Below are 16,783 nucleotides of genomic sequence, written 5' to 3' on the forward strand. Positions count from 1 at the left end.
CAAAAATAGTTACAAAAAGATATTAAAAATTTAGAGTGACTAACAACAATTGTAAAGAAAGCTTATTGATGCATGCTGCTATAAAGTGCTACTCTCCCTGTATGATATAAAACAAGGGCAACATCTTTTATAGCAGTCCGTCCATAAGCTACCTTTTTGTAGGATAACTTAAATTCATATATTGTCCAGAAAGCTCTTGTTTTAGTGCCGTAAAGATAACCACCCTGTTTCACGGTCTCTTAACTTTAAGAATACTTTTTTTTAGACAGATGTACCGACAACTTATTCGCGTGAAGTATTTGTCACTGGGCGTTACAAAACGCATAGAAATAAAGCATATTTTACACATTAAAATTTTGAATTTATAAAAATTTTCCATGATATGTTTTGTAAATTTGAGTTGGCGTGGTTACAAAAGAAAACTAGATTCCGTGATTATAGTAAGCGAAATTGGACAGGGGTTTTTATATCGGAAATGTTCGAGAATTATTTTTTTTTAACTTTGAACGACGTGTGTATTTTATCCTTTGTTAAGCTACACTATTATGCATATAGTTAATTGGAAACAAACGTTTAATCAGTGCTGCACTTCAAGATATTATATTATTAGAGTATTAACCCACTTTACCCGCAACGTATTGTACTTTTATTATGGTTTTAAACTAATTAATAAACTATTGTGTGATGATTGTTTATTTTCAATTTCTATGTCATATTACCCCAAAAAGTCATTTGAAGGAACTTTATATTGGGTTTCTGAAAGACTTTTGGTAAAACGTCCGCAAGAAACAGATTTTCCACTTTCAACTGTAAGTCAGTCAGACGAACGGGTTTTCCGCAGAATGACCATGCAGTCTGGCCGAGTTCAAGAACTGTAATGATCGTTTAAAATAAAATAAAAAACACACTAAAAAATAAATGTAATTTTTCCTTTTCGAATTAATCGTTTCCGTTGATCGAGTTCAATAGTGTCTGTCGTTTTCCACTTAAGGTTAAATTAAATGATGATGATGATGCAACCACTATAAACAATAATATGAATCACATCTATACTGGAATTTTAATTGAATTTGTGTATAAAAGACACCAAGTACTTGTAAAACATGTTTGTGGTTTACTGATGCCGGATGAAGCGGTCTAACACTTGTAAGTATACCTCTTAAAAGAAGTTTTATTGTGTTGTGAGCAAGGGAAAGAAGGAAAACGTATCCAGTTCAAGCATGGTAATTTTTCCTGCATTTATTTCACTCCAGGGCAATTTTCAAAAAATGTTCCAATTACAGTATCACCGCTGGATATTTGTTTGGAGGTGCAAACGAAACTGTGGCATATTTCTCAAAATTTGTTCATATTAAAATACCAACAGATGGCTACAATTTTGATGTTTTTGGGCAATTTTTAGTATTCATCAAAAAATCTTATAAGGAATACATGCTTAACATAAAACACAAATCATGATCGATCCAAAATATGAATAAGGATATTCTTACTAAAACCAAATTTATAAATTTATCAAAATAATGAACTCTCAATAAAAACACAATTTATATTTATAAAAAAATATAAGAAGGACATTCTTAAAAAAAAACCCACGATTTGTTATAAAACAATTCCCAACCAAATTTAGGTGTTGTTAAAAATTGCACTCTCAATTATAGATTTGGATACATTCAAATTGAGGGGTTTTGGTTAAGAATTCCTCTTCTTCGTTTTTTTTTTTATATCAATACCTCCAATACACAAATATGTGAAGTTTGCAATATTTGTTATAATATTGTTTTCAACAGCCATGTCTATCGTTGACGTTGACGTAAATGATAAAATTGAAAAAACCTTAAGTATATTTGTTCAAATAATTCAATGTTCATTGTGTTTCCAAAACATTCCCATTTTAGCTTTGAATATAAAAAAACGATGACAAGAGTAAAATCGCATTAACCTTTTGTAAATGCACTTATGACCACCCATTGGTGGATTCAAAAGGGGTCATACGGCTCCTCTGATCGATAAATTATAACTCTTTTGCTTACAATCGTCAAATCTAAATTTGTTTCGCTACTCTTGCCATATTTTTACCATTTTGGACAATAACGCTCCCTTTCCTCGAACCCTGGATGTGTCCCTGCCTTCAATGATGGCAGTCATCTATTTCAATAAGTTTTCTTGGGATTCAGTGCATAATTAGATATAAATATTTGCCAATGTTATTATATCGACCTTTTGATATCAACATACGTTTACAATATTGCATGAAGTTGGAGAGGTAAGCCGGATTTTGAAGATCTAAATCTTTTTTCTGCTCTCTATATTTGAAATTTTCGTATTGAATAAAACATAGAAGTCATTAATTCTGTTATAACTAACAATTCTAAATTATAGATTGGTGATAAGTTGTCGATCTAAATCTTTTCTGCATCGGTGTGATCTAATGGTAGCTTTATAATCCAGAGAAAATGGCCGAAAACATCCGAAACTCACTGAATGACATGAACGAAAGTCACCGTCCTGTCTCTAACAAAATGTCTTCCAGCAGTTTAAACATAATCAACGAAACGTGCCACCAAAAGAAACTCGAGATCAAAAACTTAAGTAAAAGCAGCTTAAATTCGTCTCAAGAGCTTAAACAGAAAAACAATGTGCCTTCTTCCTCTCAGAACTTTGTACCCAGCGATAACATTCTTCCACCAGATCCGATTGTAACAGCATATCGGAAAAATCTGGATTTAATGAAGAAAGGAGGATTTTATATGTTTATTGTGATTATGTGTGTCTGCATCTCATTTAGTATATGTTATGTCATGAATATGTCAAGAAATGAAACATCCGAATCTCATTCTGAACTTTGCGTTTTCAAATTGGATCAAACAAAACTAAAATCATTGGTTAATTCTTCAAAAGAAATTCCATTTGTTGATGCGAAATGTGATTTTCTATCTTTCAATACACGAGGACAGAAGTTCGAAGTTCAAATGTCCGGTAGCTTTGAACTCTCATTGTCAGTTGCTTTGCGATTAAACAATTCTGTTGGCCGGAATGCTTTGATGTGTATAGACTATAAACTTAGCAATGACAGGAAAAGAGAAGTGTGTAGCAGGGCTCAATTTCCTTCCTACGATTCAAATTCCGCCATTATTAATTTGGGTTTACCAGACGGAGCAAATCTGAGTGCACGTGATGAATTTCACGTGAAAATAAGCAACATGCTCAATGTATATATTCAAGATTCCTTGACCAGGCTGGTTGTCAAATATTACAAGCCTTAAATCCTATCTACGCTATAAGATGGTCTATGCGATGCGAAGCGTATTAACTAAAATAAAATTAATCATTTGTGTAAACCGAAATATTAAATGGATTCGTATTTACATATATGTAATTGTGGAGAGAGAGAGAGAGAGAGAGAGAGAGAGAGAGAGAGAGAGAGAGAGAGAGAGAGAGATGTACATTTAAAATAAATACGTAATACTAACTGATATGTTGGTTTATTTATTCAATACACATAAAGGTAAACACAATTGTGGGACATATCGACAATGTGCACCATTTTAGGACTTGATGGAGCCGTTGGGCACGGCAACATCGGACTCTGTATGTGTATATTATCATACAGACATAAAAAAAAATTAACATTAATACGTGAGATGTACACAAAGTCGTGTGCTGTAGGTTCAAATGAATTAAACGTGTAATTAATAGGGTGATATTTCAGATTTTTATGTCGTCCTGAAAATGTATGAAATATTTGCCAATGGACGTTAAGCAAACAACAATCAATCTATCTGATTTTGATGGAATTGTGTATGTATTATTTATCGAGTATCACCTCAATTTAAAAAAGTGAAGCATTCAGAGATACAATCAACTAAAAACTTGTGATCAGAATCGAATGTAAATAAAAAGTGTCATCAAATAATGTTTTTTCAATTTGAATTGGGACATTTTGAAATTCCATAAACAGACTTTTGTTTTAAATATCAAACGTTAGTATACATTTATCTACTGGCTATGGAGCACTTCATTTGAACTTTGGTGGATAGTTGTCTCATAGGCAATCATACGACATATCTTTCTTTTAAACATCAAGTTAATTTCCTCCTAGACACCAACTATTTCACGATGCAAAGCCAAATAGCAAGTAAATAAGTGTTTTATTATATTAAGAAAACTGGTATGTATTTTGATACAATGTATAGTTTATTCTCTTTGTACTGCAACTTCAACGACTGTTCCAAAGGAATGCAAATATTTTTGGTTTACCATCATTTTTCAATTTGAAGAGGACAACGTAAAATTCCGCGAACTTATATTCCTTATTTACGTCATAAATAAAACCCTACGGAAACGCATTGTATCCGTCATAAACGGCGATTGACGGGGACTATACGACCAATGCAATTTGACTGCCTAAATAGATCAGTTGCAGTATAAACAATCATTCGGAATACGAGTCAATTCAACCGATACAGAAAATAAGGGAAACTGTTTGCTTCCAGTTTTCCCCGTAAAAAGAAGTATTAACCGGTTTAATAGTGTTTGAAACTATTAACTGGGTAATAGTTAGGCTTGCTTCACGTACATATCCAGTAATTCTTTGTAAATTTTTGAAACTATTTACCGGTAAATATTTGTTTTCAGACAATTTGGTAAAAATACCTAAATTATTCGTCTATAATTTTATTAAGAAAATACTATATGAAAATAATGGTGGTCACCGAATTCGCTCTTGATCGTTGCTGTTTACGCAAATTTTAAACATTTGTGGATCTGTCTTTTTTTAAGCAACCTTTTAATCAATTGTATGTTTGAAAGTATAAATGCTACGTATTTCTTGCTCTATGCAGTTCAATAAATTTCAAATGGATAAAAATTTCATACGAATCCGAAATAATCCCAATAACATATTCGTCAGAAAAAGAGATCGACAAAATCATGACAAAAAACCAAAAAGACAAATAACGGTCTTCGAAACACTACACAAAAAAACAAAGACTAAGCAACTGAGTTACTCGAACCCCAGCGAAAACCGGAGTTGATCTTAGGTATTCCGGAAGGGTAAGTATATAGTGCTCCACAAGTGGCACCTGTCGTGTTGCTCATGAAGTAACCCGCGCAATGCAATATACTTATTGAGACAATATTCATTGGAATGCTACAACGAAATAACAAAATACTGTTTGAGCGAATTAAAACAGAAAAAATATATATAATTTAAGCAAAAGTTCGTATCAATTTTGCAAGTTATTTTCTATAAAGTTTTATTCCTTTATTCACATTCTAAACGAAAAATTACAATTAATTATCTTCAGTATCAGTGGACTTAATCGTGTTGATGGTGTCGGACTAATCAAAACAGGGTTCATATTCACATCACATGTTCTAGTTCTGATATACATGTAATATTTGCCATTGGACGTAAAAATCCACCATTACTAGTAACATAGTCAATCAACGATATCGATGTTAAGACGTTTCTCTACATGTGTTGTAGTTCTTCTATAGTGCTATACAAATCAGACGTCCTCAAACATAGTCACCATTAGTTACACAGACCATCGTATCAGAAAATGAAAGTTCGCGTTATTGCTTATTTATGTTTGAATGCTCTTGAAGATACTAAAGACTGTGTCTTGCGGTAGTGGAAGAAGCATCATATTGTTTCTGGGTATTTTTTTAGGTTATATTTAAAAAAAAACAAAGTCATTTCATTTGTTTCCACAAAAAAAAAAAGGATAAATTTTTAGGTACAAAAAAATTACTTTCAAAATCTTTCATTTTCATAATTTCAAATAATTTTTACCTTTAATTTTAATCGGAATTTATCTTAATTGTTTGTTGTTTTTATGAAAAAATGATAATTTCAGATACAGTTTTTACTAAAACAACATCTATCCAGTTTATTTTGTTGGCATTCGCGGAATACAACGTATATATTTTATAAAATGCAGGCGTTCCATGGAAGACATCGATTTTATGCACGAGTAAAGATAAGAAACAACTTAATCATACATTTGAAAAATTATCATGGCGAGAAGTTGGAACAAATACAAATATTTCAAATTCTTGGAAATATTATTGGTAATTCATTGACAGACTTTTCTATATTCTTTATTTTTTGTCCATTTTATCTGTAGATTTGGCCCTTTATTCTCTATTATGTAAACCCCACCCAGACCCTTGTAATAGGTTCTTAAAAGAAGAAACTAACTTCCTCCCAAAAGAAACACTTCATTTGACAAAAACTTTACATAATTTGATCAATATAAAATAAGGAGATGTGGTATGATTGCCAATGAGACAACTATCCACCAGATAAGTCACCGCACTATAAAAGGCCCTGAAATGACAACGTGTGATACAGTTTAAACAATAAACGATAAAATCAAAAGCCTGATTTGTGTACAAAACAACAAACGTAAAACAAATATGATACTAAGCAACCAACGACAACCACTGAGTTACATGGGACAGGCGCATACAGAATCTGACGGGGTTAAATATGTTTTCGGGCGCCCAACCCTTCCCTAACCTGGGACAGTGTTGTCAACAGCACCAATGTAAGAACACTTAAAATCAGTTTAAAAGGGCTTGACTGAGGGTAGGAATGCCCTTTACCGTCAGGCGTCAAACGGTCATTTTCGGCTACCGTTAGCGTCAAATTAGATAAAATTTTACCGTGATTCGTCAAAATATCCTTATCGTGATTCGTCACAGGTCTCAAATAATTATCGTTTCCGTTATTTTTGGAAAAAAATTAACGTGATTCGTCAAAATCAGTCGATTTTTTTTATCGTTTAAAAGAAAGTGTACATTTTATCGTCATGTACCAAAAATTACCGTTAATAGCAAGAATTTTTACCGTTATTCGTTATGAAGATACCCCCATTACGACCCTCTTGACTCATCAGATCGATACAAACCACAAAATCAACTAACATAAACACTAAAACCACAAAGTATCGATCTTAGAACATTCACTAGTTCGAAACCAATAACAACTAAAACAATGTGTCCGCGGACAATCAATACACATCCTATGGATTTAGTAAAGACGTTATAAACAATCTAAGTAACATGACCTTTATAAGTATACGTATCGACAAGATGTGGAACCGTAATATTAATAACAAAATCAATGTTAATACAGATAAAAACAGTATTCCAAGATTTTTTTTCACAGTGTTCTTTGATAACCTTTAAGAATAATTTTATTCAAATGATCGATAAGCTTTCATGGATCCGGTATATTTTACGGGCCCTAAAACAACATCACCGTAAAAAATAGGATGTGATATCCCGTTAGTGATAAGTTTTCTACAAGTACAATCAAAGGAGCAAGGTTCACTTGGGCCAGATATGGTCTTCAATTTCAACTTTATCATAAAATTTCAAAATGGCCATCATTTTGTTCTTAAATGAATCTATTTCAAAAACTGTATTACTAGGTTAAGCAAATCTCTTCATAAGAGTACATTCTAGGCGTCAAAGTCAGCACATTTTGGATATGTTGTCAAAATTCGACGATTTTGTGCATTTTTCGGACCTAAAAGTTTGAGGAAACCCTTGGCCGCAACCTAGGTCCCAAATTTTCTGTAACCAAAAGTTGCCAATGACGATATTGAATCCCTAGACACAAAAACTTTCTGGATCAGTGATGGGGGCAAAAGTTAATTATGCTTAAAACTGTTAAGAATTATTGAAAATTTGACCAAAACTGACCCTACAACACAAATATTGCTAAAGAGGTCGGCCCCCTTTCCCCCTTAAATCTGCTTCTCAATAGATTACGTTCATTGAAATCAATAACTTCACTAGACACAGGCATAGCGAACGAGATGTGAAATATAGGGTTAAGGCATATATTCATGGTATCCTTTTTTTTTGTCATGTGGGAAATCAGAAAAATACAGAAACTGATAATTAAAATATTTGTAAATAAACAAAAAGCATAAAATAAGGCTGATATACAAAACATATTATGAATAATCATATAATGATAAAATGTCAAATTACAGGAGAGTAGTAAACCAAAAACTTTGAAAATATACAATATAATGTGTTTATTTCGAATTAACTATCATTCGTGAAAAAACAGGATGTCAACAAGTTGGGCTACTTAAAACTAGAGGCTCTCGAGAGCCTGTGTCGCTCACCTGACTCTACTTTGGTTTTAGAAATCATGTAAAGATAGATAAAAATCATAACAGATACCCAAATAATGATTGAGGCCAAATTTTGATTAATATTGGTCCCGTTATTTAATAAAATATCCTGGTGGCCATCTTGAACAGTAAATCGGCAACAAAGTAGCAACACTTGGTCAGCACTTCATAAGGAACATTCATGCCATGTTTGGTTTCATTCCATTCAGTGGTACTCTAAAAGAAGACATTTGTATGTATTTCCCATAGGGTCCTATGTTAAACTAAGCCCCCCGCTGGCGGCCATCTTGGATGATGGATCGGCTACAAAGTAACAACACTTGGTCAGCATCTCATAAGGAAGATTCATGCCATGTTTGGTTTCATTCCATTCAGTGGTTCTCTAAAAGAAGACATTTGTATGTATTTCCCATAGGTCCTTTGTTAAACTAAGTCCCCTGCTGTCGGCCATCTTGGATGATGGACCGACTGCAAAGTAACAACACTTGGTCAGCACCTCATAAGGAACATTCATGCCATGTTTGGTTTCATTCCATTCAGTGGTTCTCTAAAAGAAGACATTTGTATGTATTTCCCATAGGGTCCTATGTTAAACTAAGTCCCCGGTTGGCGGCCATCTTGGATGATGGATCGGCTACAAAGTAACAACACTTGGTCAGAACCTCATAAGGAACATTCATGCCATGTTTGGTTTCATTCCATTCAGTGGTTCTCTAAAAGAAGACATTTGTATGTATTTCCCATAGGGTCCTATGTTAAACTAAGTCCCCCGCTGGCGGCCATCTTGGATGATGGACCGCCTGCAAAGTAACAACACTTGGTCAGCATCTCATAAGGAACATTCATGCCATGTTTGGTTCCATTCCATTCAGTGGTTCTCTAAAAGAAGACATTTTTATGTATTTCCCATAGGGTCCTATGTTAAACTAAGTCCCCCGCTGGCGGCCATCTTGGTTGATGGATTGGCTACAAAGTAACAACACATGTTCAGCACCTCATAAGGAACATTCATGCCATGTTTGGTTTCATTCCATTCAGTGGTTCTCTAAAAGAAGTCATTTGTATGCATTTCCCATAGGGTCCTATGTTAAACTAAGTCCCCCGCTGGCGGCCATCTTGGATGATGGATCGGCTACAAAGTAACAACACTTGGTCAGCACCTCATAAGGAACATTCATGCCATGTTTGGTTTCATTCCATTCAGTGGTTCTCTAAAAGAAGTCATTTGTATGCATTTCCCATAGGGTCCTATGTTAAACTAAGTCCCCCGCTGGCGGCCATCTTGGATGATGGATCGGCTACAAAGTAACAACACTTGGTGAGCACCTCATAATGAACATTCATGCCATGTTTGGTTTCATTCCATTCAGTGGTTCTCTAAAAGAAGACATTTGTATGTATTTCCCTTAGGGTCCTATGTTAAACTAAGTCCCCTGCTGTCGGCCATCTTGGATGATGGACCGACTGCAAAGTAACAACACTTGGTCAGCATCTCATAAGGAACATTCATGCCATGTTTGGTTCCATTCCATTCAGTGGTTCTCTAAAAGAAGACATTTTTATGTATTTCCCATAGGGTCCTATGTTAAACTAAGTCCCACGCTGGCGGCCATCTTGGATGATGGATCGGCTACAAAGTAACAACACTTGGTCAGCACCTCATAAGGAACATTCATGCCATGTTTGGTTTCATTCCATTCAGTGGTTCTCTAAAAGAAGTCATTTGTATGCATTTCCCATAGGGTCCTATGTTAAACTAAGTCCCCCGCTGGCGGCCATCTTGGATGATGGATTGGCTACAAAGTAACAACACTTGGTCAGCACCTCATAAGGAACATTCATGCCATGTTTGGTTTCATTCCATTCAGTGGTTCTCTAGAAGAAGTTCAAAATGTAAAAAGTTAACGCCGACGACGGACGACGACGGACGACGCCGGACGACGACGGACGACGGACGACGGACGCCAAGCGATGAGAAAAGCTCACTTGGCCCTTCGGGCCAGGTGAGCTAAAAAAAGAAAAGGAAAAGGGAAGACATTAACACTTAGGACAGAAAATGCTTGAACATATATTCGAATAGATATATCTATCAAGAATGTGATAATTACATATGACTTATATGTATTTTTTTTATTTGTTTCCTGATTTTTGTTTGTAAGCAAATGGCCCATATGGGCGTAAAAACAGGGGCGGAAGATACCAAATGAGGACATTCAAAACTCGTAAGTCAAAGAAAACTGACAACGCCATGGTTAAAAACGAAAAAACGGCGAAAAGACGAAGTAATCCACAAAACACTTCATAAAGTAAAGATCAGTAAAGTGCTTATCAATAAAGTAATTAATATTTCCCCCTAAAATTGCATTGCAAAATATATGATGTAATTGGAAAACCTCCAAATGACACATTTTTTTTAACTCTGTGACCGGACACCTAACTCTGTGACCGGACACATATATTTTTTTCCAGTCAAATGTTAGTGATCAGAAATAAAAATAACAGCTCTAATTCCCTCATTTATAAAATGTTTAACGTTGTTGCCTGGGCACTGAATATCGTGTTCAACTTTTTAAAAAGCAAATTTAGTAGGAGCTATTGCAGAATACTTAGGAAATTACAGTGACTGCACCTCCCCCTTAGATAAATAACAGAATGGGTCGAAGGGCGGAATTTGAGACCCCATAAATCAAGATCTAACAATCGGATTTAGAAGAGTGTTCCTATGGGAAACACAAGGAGGTATATGGACCGATAAATGGAAAATCCGTCATCAAAATTGTCTATATCCCTTTACTGGGTCACATATAAGCATTACATGATATAATATATATATATATTTCAGGAAATACACACGGAGATTTTTATAGATTATAGTTTCCTTGTGTGTGACACATCATATGGGTTGGTACTATAAGTAACCTAACACCTACTCCTTTGACACATATTACTCACTGTAAAAAACGTGAAAAAATCGGCAAAAGGAATACGTAATTGAATACTTCCTTCTCATTTTTCCTTCCTTCAAAATACCGACAAAACGGGGGAGATTGAAGCAGGGGCGAATTTGGTTAGGGGGGGGGGGGCGCAAATTGAAATTTTTGGCCGAGCGGAGCGAGTCGAAAATGTTTTTGAGATAAAATTATCGAAATATTCTTTATTAAGCTGAGGACAACCCATGCTTTGCAAATTTTAGGGGATGGGGCGCATGCCCGCCACCCCCCCCCCCGCCTGAATCTGCCCCTGTGAAGTACAAAGTAGTCGTCTTTTCTTATTTTGATTATCGAGATGATGGATATATATATATAATAGTAACTACTTCTATATAATATAAAAAAAAAATGTGATTTGATTGTCGATGCGACAACTATCAACCAAAAACCAAAAAGGACATGTATGTAAACCACTGCCCTCAACAAGGAGTAAAACACTTTGCTGTACAGGTTCCTTGTTCTGGAAAGGTACATTAGGAATGTGACCGGCATACACTTCTAGGGCTTACGATACAACATAACAAAGAACCAAATAGCGTTTTAATGCCTATTTTTTTTTTAATATTCTAAATCATGCCAACGATAAGGTACTTAAAGTCTGCGCAGGTTCTTGGCAGGAAATGAATTATTAATAAATCTACTTAGCCCCTTGTTTTTAAAAATATACTTGAAAACGCTCGCTAATAATACTCTTCAAAGATAACCGACTTCAGACTCATAGAAAATGTTAAATTCCCTCAAAATGTGCCTAAGTATAAAAATTTTAGAATTTAAGAATTGATAACGTATGCCACAAAATATCAAGTTCAGACAAATATCTATAGATTCAAATACTGAGTATCCGCTTATAAGTTCTGACACTCAAAAATATTGCTGGTGCTTGCTGAAAATTTGAATCTTATATAAAAATAAAAGGATGTGGTATGATTGCAAATGAGGCAACTACTCACCAGAGACCAAAGAACGTGGCTGGAGGCTACCATTTGTCACCGTACGGACTAACGGTTTTTATCTGTAAATACAGTTATTGGCTACCAAATACAATTGTCTAAATTTTCGGACTGTCATTCAGATAATCAGTACCATCTAACAAGATATCTGATTATTAGTAAATTAACATTGAAGTCTATTGTGGCATCCTATGATTTATTTTCTAGACATTAGCAACACGACGAGTGCCACTGGTTGAACAAGATCACCTTACATTTCCGGATCCCATGAGCTCACTCTCCCTTTTTGGTAGGATTTCACGTTGGTTCAATTTTTAGTTTACCGTGTACTGTTGTGTGGACTATTGTTCCACTTTTCGTAGGTTTTTTTTTGCTAAGTTTTTTTTTATTAAACTCTTTTGACTTTCGATTGCCCTCATGGAGGAGCTATATGACCAAAATAGAAGGGACAAAAAAGAATAGGTCAGCTATGCCGGTGAGAGCTGGAAACAGTTTCGTAATAATTTCTTAATATATCAAGACATCAAATGTACAAAACAGGTGCCAATGAATGACACTGTCTGATTTTAAACAGATTGATTTGATTTTTTGTGTTTTAACGCCACTTTTAAGCACCGCTTTTGGGCTATTTCGTGGCGGCCAGTTTTTATTGGCGGAGGAAGCCAGAATGCCCGGAGAAAACCACCGACTTTCGATAGGAAAGCTGACATTCCTAGTCAATTAAGATTGAAGTCGAGTGCACCCGCACGAGCAAGGTTCGAACTCACAACTTCAGTGTTGACTGGCTAGTGATTACAGTAGTAACTACTTAGACCACTCGGCCACCGAGGCCCCTATGATTTCAAACAGAACAGGTACCAGACAACGGATCTTGTACAGACACCTTGTGTCATTCTCTGTTGAACCAAGGACGTATATTAGATAAATCAACCTTGGTTGAACCAATTTACTGCTGTTCTAAAACAGCGTTTTTGTTTTACGGTTTTGATGGGTTGCTGTCTTATTGACATATCATTGCTATATACAGTATTCACTTACATCAGAGACATATATACATATGTGTGTATATGTCTCTGCTTACATAATTCTTTATAGAATGTCACTTGTATTTCATCTTTGTAGGTTGTTAGTTTTACATTGTGTGTGTGTGTACTATGTACGTACTGAATGTTTATCTATTACAAGAGGTGAAACTCTTATGAAATAATGAATCTAAATCTGAATCAATGAATCAGGAACAAGAGTTGTGTAATTACTGATTCACTGTAGAAGTCAACTTATCAATGGTAGTCTCCCTTTGCTAGATTTTTTGTTTTGCATAGAAGCTATTTATATCAATAGAAATGTTATCGGAAAAAAAAAAGATAAATCTAAAAGACAAACGTCTCCATATAATATTGGTATAAATAGGGAGGATTTGAATTTTTTTTTCTAAACGGTGGATTTAAACTGTTTTTTTAAGACATCTATGTATATAGATGAGGCTCATGTCATGTATTAAGAGGCTCTAATTTGCCATTCCTGTAAAAATCTAAGTTTTTTAATTTTTTGCTTTAATTTTCACAGGAACATTTAATCAGAGTATTAATACACAACATGAGTCTCAGATTTGCTGTTCCTGTGAAAATTAAAGCAAAAACTTAAAAACAAAACAACATGTGCATTTATTAAATTGAAATAGAACTAACCTTTAAAGAAAATAATGAGGAATTTAAATAAGAATGAAAAAATAGGACCACTAGTTTTGAAGACATAATTTGTACTGTAGCTACTGAAATAAAATGTGATTGAAAAGCAACTGATGAACACATGGTTGGTAGGATGTAAAGTCAAGAGATAACCAGAATGCCTTTCTCCCTTCAGACAAGGGTAAGGAAAATAATCACACACCGATTTATATGCAATGGTTTTATTATAAAAAATGAGGCAAAATAATTCCTTGTTAGAATTATAATAATTTAACAACACAGCACTGTTTTATATATACCTTTATATTTCAGTACTGAAAATCAATTTTAAAAGTTTCATTATTTCAATGGTTTTGCTTATAATCTTTTAAGTACATTGAAAGCAAGTGACAATCATATTTTGCATGAAGCATATTCTTGCTAAAATCCATTTCATATAAATTTTCAAAAACACAGCATTTAATTCTAATATTTACAGATCATTGAAATAACATATACATGCATAAAAAAAACATTTTAAATCTGAAAGTAAGACTTTAAACACAAAACTTTGGCAGAAATTGTCTAGTGAGTTGAAAGCAGTATCATTCCATGTGAAATTAATTATACATCATAAAGCGGAAATTTACACAATGAATATGTTAATTTCAAAATGAATAGATCCTAAAATGTTTATTAAATTTCAATAATTATTATACATGTACATCATGACATAATGATTTTTTGTTATATTTTTCTATCAATTATTCATATAAACAATATATAAAATGCACATATGAAATAAGGAGATGTGGTATGATTGCCAATGAAACAACTATCCACCAAAGTTCAAACGAAGCAATATAGGCAACCGTACAGCCTTCAATAATGAGTCAACATTAAAACATTTTGCCATTTTAAAACATAACCGCTTGCACAAAGTACAAGAATAAAGTTTAAAAATAGTGTTGAGTTATTAGGTAGGAGGAGCTAATAATTCTATAATCCAATCTATCAACAAGGTGGTGTAAAAAAAGCCACAAAAATTGATTGATGTTGCTTGCTTAACCACAAATATTGAATTAAGTGTAATATGGTAAAATTGTTAAATATATAAAAACTAATCTTTTGACTTTTTTCACAAGAAACACAATAAGAGAATACTATAAATTCAGAAAGGAGAAGGTCTGGTAAGGGCTAGTTTTGGCCTAATATTCAAAGTACATCTGACGAAAGATTTTTGACATTTTTTAAACACTTAAGTGTCTTCTTCAGGTGATTCAATTAATTTATGTAAAACATTTGAATTGATTTGGTCATTAAAGGCGCCTAAATTCAAGCTTAAATATGTACAATCTATCAAATATGCCACAAAACTTCACTTTTCAGATGTTTTTTGTCAAAAATAGAAGTAGCTGCATTCGTGTTCAGTCTCAACCTTTATATATGTTATGTATCATCATCAAATACAAGATATAATTAAATATTAAGACTGAACACAAGTGTGGCCACTTCCATTTTAGACAATAAGCACAAATGCTAAAATTGTGAAGATTTAAGTAATTTTGCATGAATTAATGATGGTAGTACCTGATGGCATGTGCATTGTATTATCAAAAACAGCCCATATTTATGTAGCAAAAGTATTTCACTTTCCAATAAATAGCTAAAAGTTTACATTTTTAACAAATTTTTGAAATGCTATATTTTGGGGCCAAAAAGGGGTCTTACCGGGCATACTCCTTTCTATGTGCTGCATCTATGTTTGCAATTGTTAACACATGGGCAGAAAGTTAAATTAATTATTACCATTTTAGTGCAGAAAATACTGCATGCAAATAATGCTATAGAAATTTAATATAGTATTTATTATTTTTGTTAAACCTATTGTTTTGCAATTTTTCACTATAACAAAAACATTACAAAAAATTATGAATTTGAAGAGGATACAGAAAAGAAGAGACATGATGCATCAATTAATTCAGACACATAATCTTACAATTCAGAATGTTACATGTGTATGTGTCCTTTTCAATTCCAGGTCACACATTGAAATACTTAATGTTCAGCGAAGTTCAGCAACTAAGCATGACAGAATCAACAAAATGAACCTGAGAAAAATTCTGAAAATGAGTCTCTTATGCATTATGACTACAGTCCAAGGCAGACTCTCAAGGCTATTATTTTAAAATAAGATTAAAAACTATTAAATTAAAATTTTTCAAGAATCTAAGAAACAATTTTTACAGACCACAAAAAAATTGGTACCCATGAAAATAATGAAACCACAGTACCTAAAAATAAAAGAGCTTCATGCATTATTTCATGATGCTTAGTTCAAAGTTTGACATGCCTACTTGAAAAAGCATAGATTCAAACAAGAAACGGTCAATAACTGGAGGTAAATTGAGACAATAATTAATACTATGGCTAGATATGGAAAATTACAATTTCTGTATACAATACCTAATAAACAATTGATTGTTTTCAATAATATTACATGAGGTTAACTTGAATCTAGGTTTACAAACATTTGTTCTCTATTACAAACAACAGCAAAAATTTAACATGTTAAAAAATATGAAATCAATTTTTGTATATAAACCTTCTATTTCATACACCATAAATTCAGAATTATAAGAAGAAGGTGATGATGTGTTAACATATTTAGTCAGTTGGTACTAGTTATACAAATCTAATATAAGACATCTTCTTTAAATATAACAATTATTTATTGGCACTACTTAATTAAAGTGGGCTTTTACTTTGCACATCTCATTGTACTAAATGATAAAAATATTATTCCTTTTTATTTTTTTATTTTTTTTTACATTTATCATTTAATATAATGAATTTAAAAAAATTGTGTTGTTTTGATTGATGTTTCCACAAATACTTTGTAAATCAATTTAATTTTCTTCGAGTCTCATGTTGCTCATTTTTATTATATAAATATTTTATATGTCAAAAAGTTATTTGTAAACATGATAGGTCTGATGTAAGTTCTGACATCTAAC

At 33.3% G+C, this 16,783-nt stretch overlaps 1 long non-coding RNA gene across 1 annotated transcript; it reads left to right on the plus strand.

Moving 5' to 3' along the window:
• The first annotated feature begins 1,010 nt into the window (after window positions 1-1,010).
• On the plus strand, window positions 1,011-3,473 carry LOC127724618 (uncharacterized). Its single transcript, XR_007992607.1, has 2 exons — window positions 1,011-1,146; window positions 2,380-3,473. It is a non-coding gene; the product is annotated as an uncharacterized LOC127724618 (long non-coding RNA).
• The last annotated feature ends 13,310 nt before the right edge of the window (window positions 3,474-16,783 follow it).

The sequence above is a fragment of the Mytilus californianus genome, unplaced genomic scaffold, assembly GCF_021869535.1.
Source record: "Mytilus californianus isolate M0D057914Y unplaced genomic scaffold, xbMytCali1.0.p SCAF_14, whole genome shotgun sequence".
Lineage (NCBI taxonomy): Eukaryota > Metazoa > Mollusca > Bivalvia > Mytilida > Mytilidae > Mytilus > Mytilus californianus.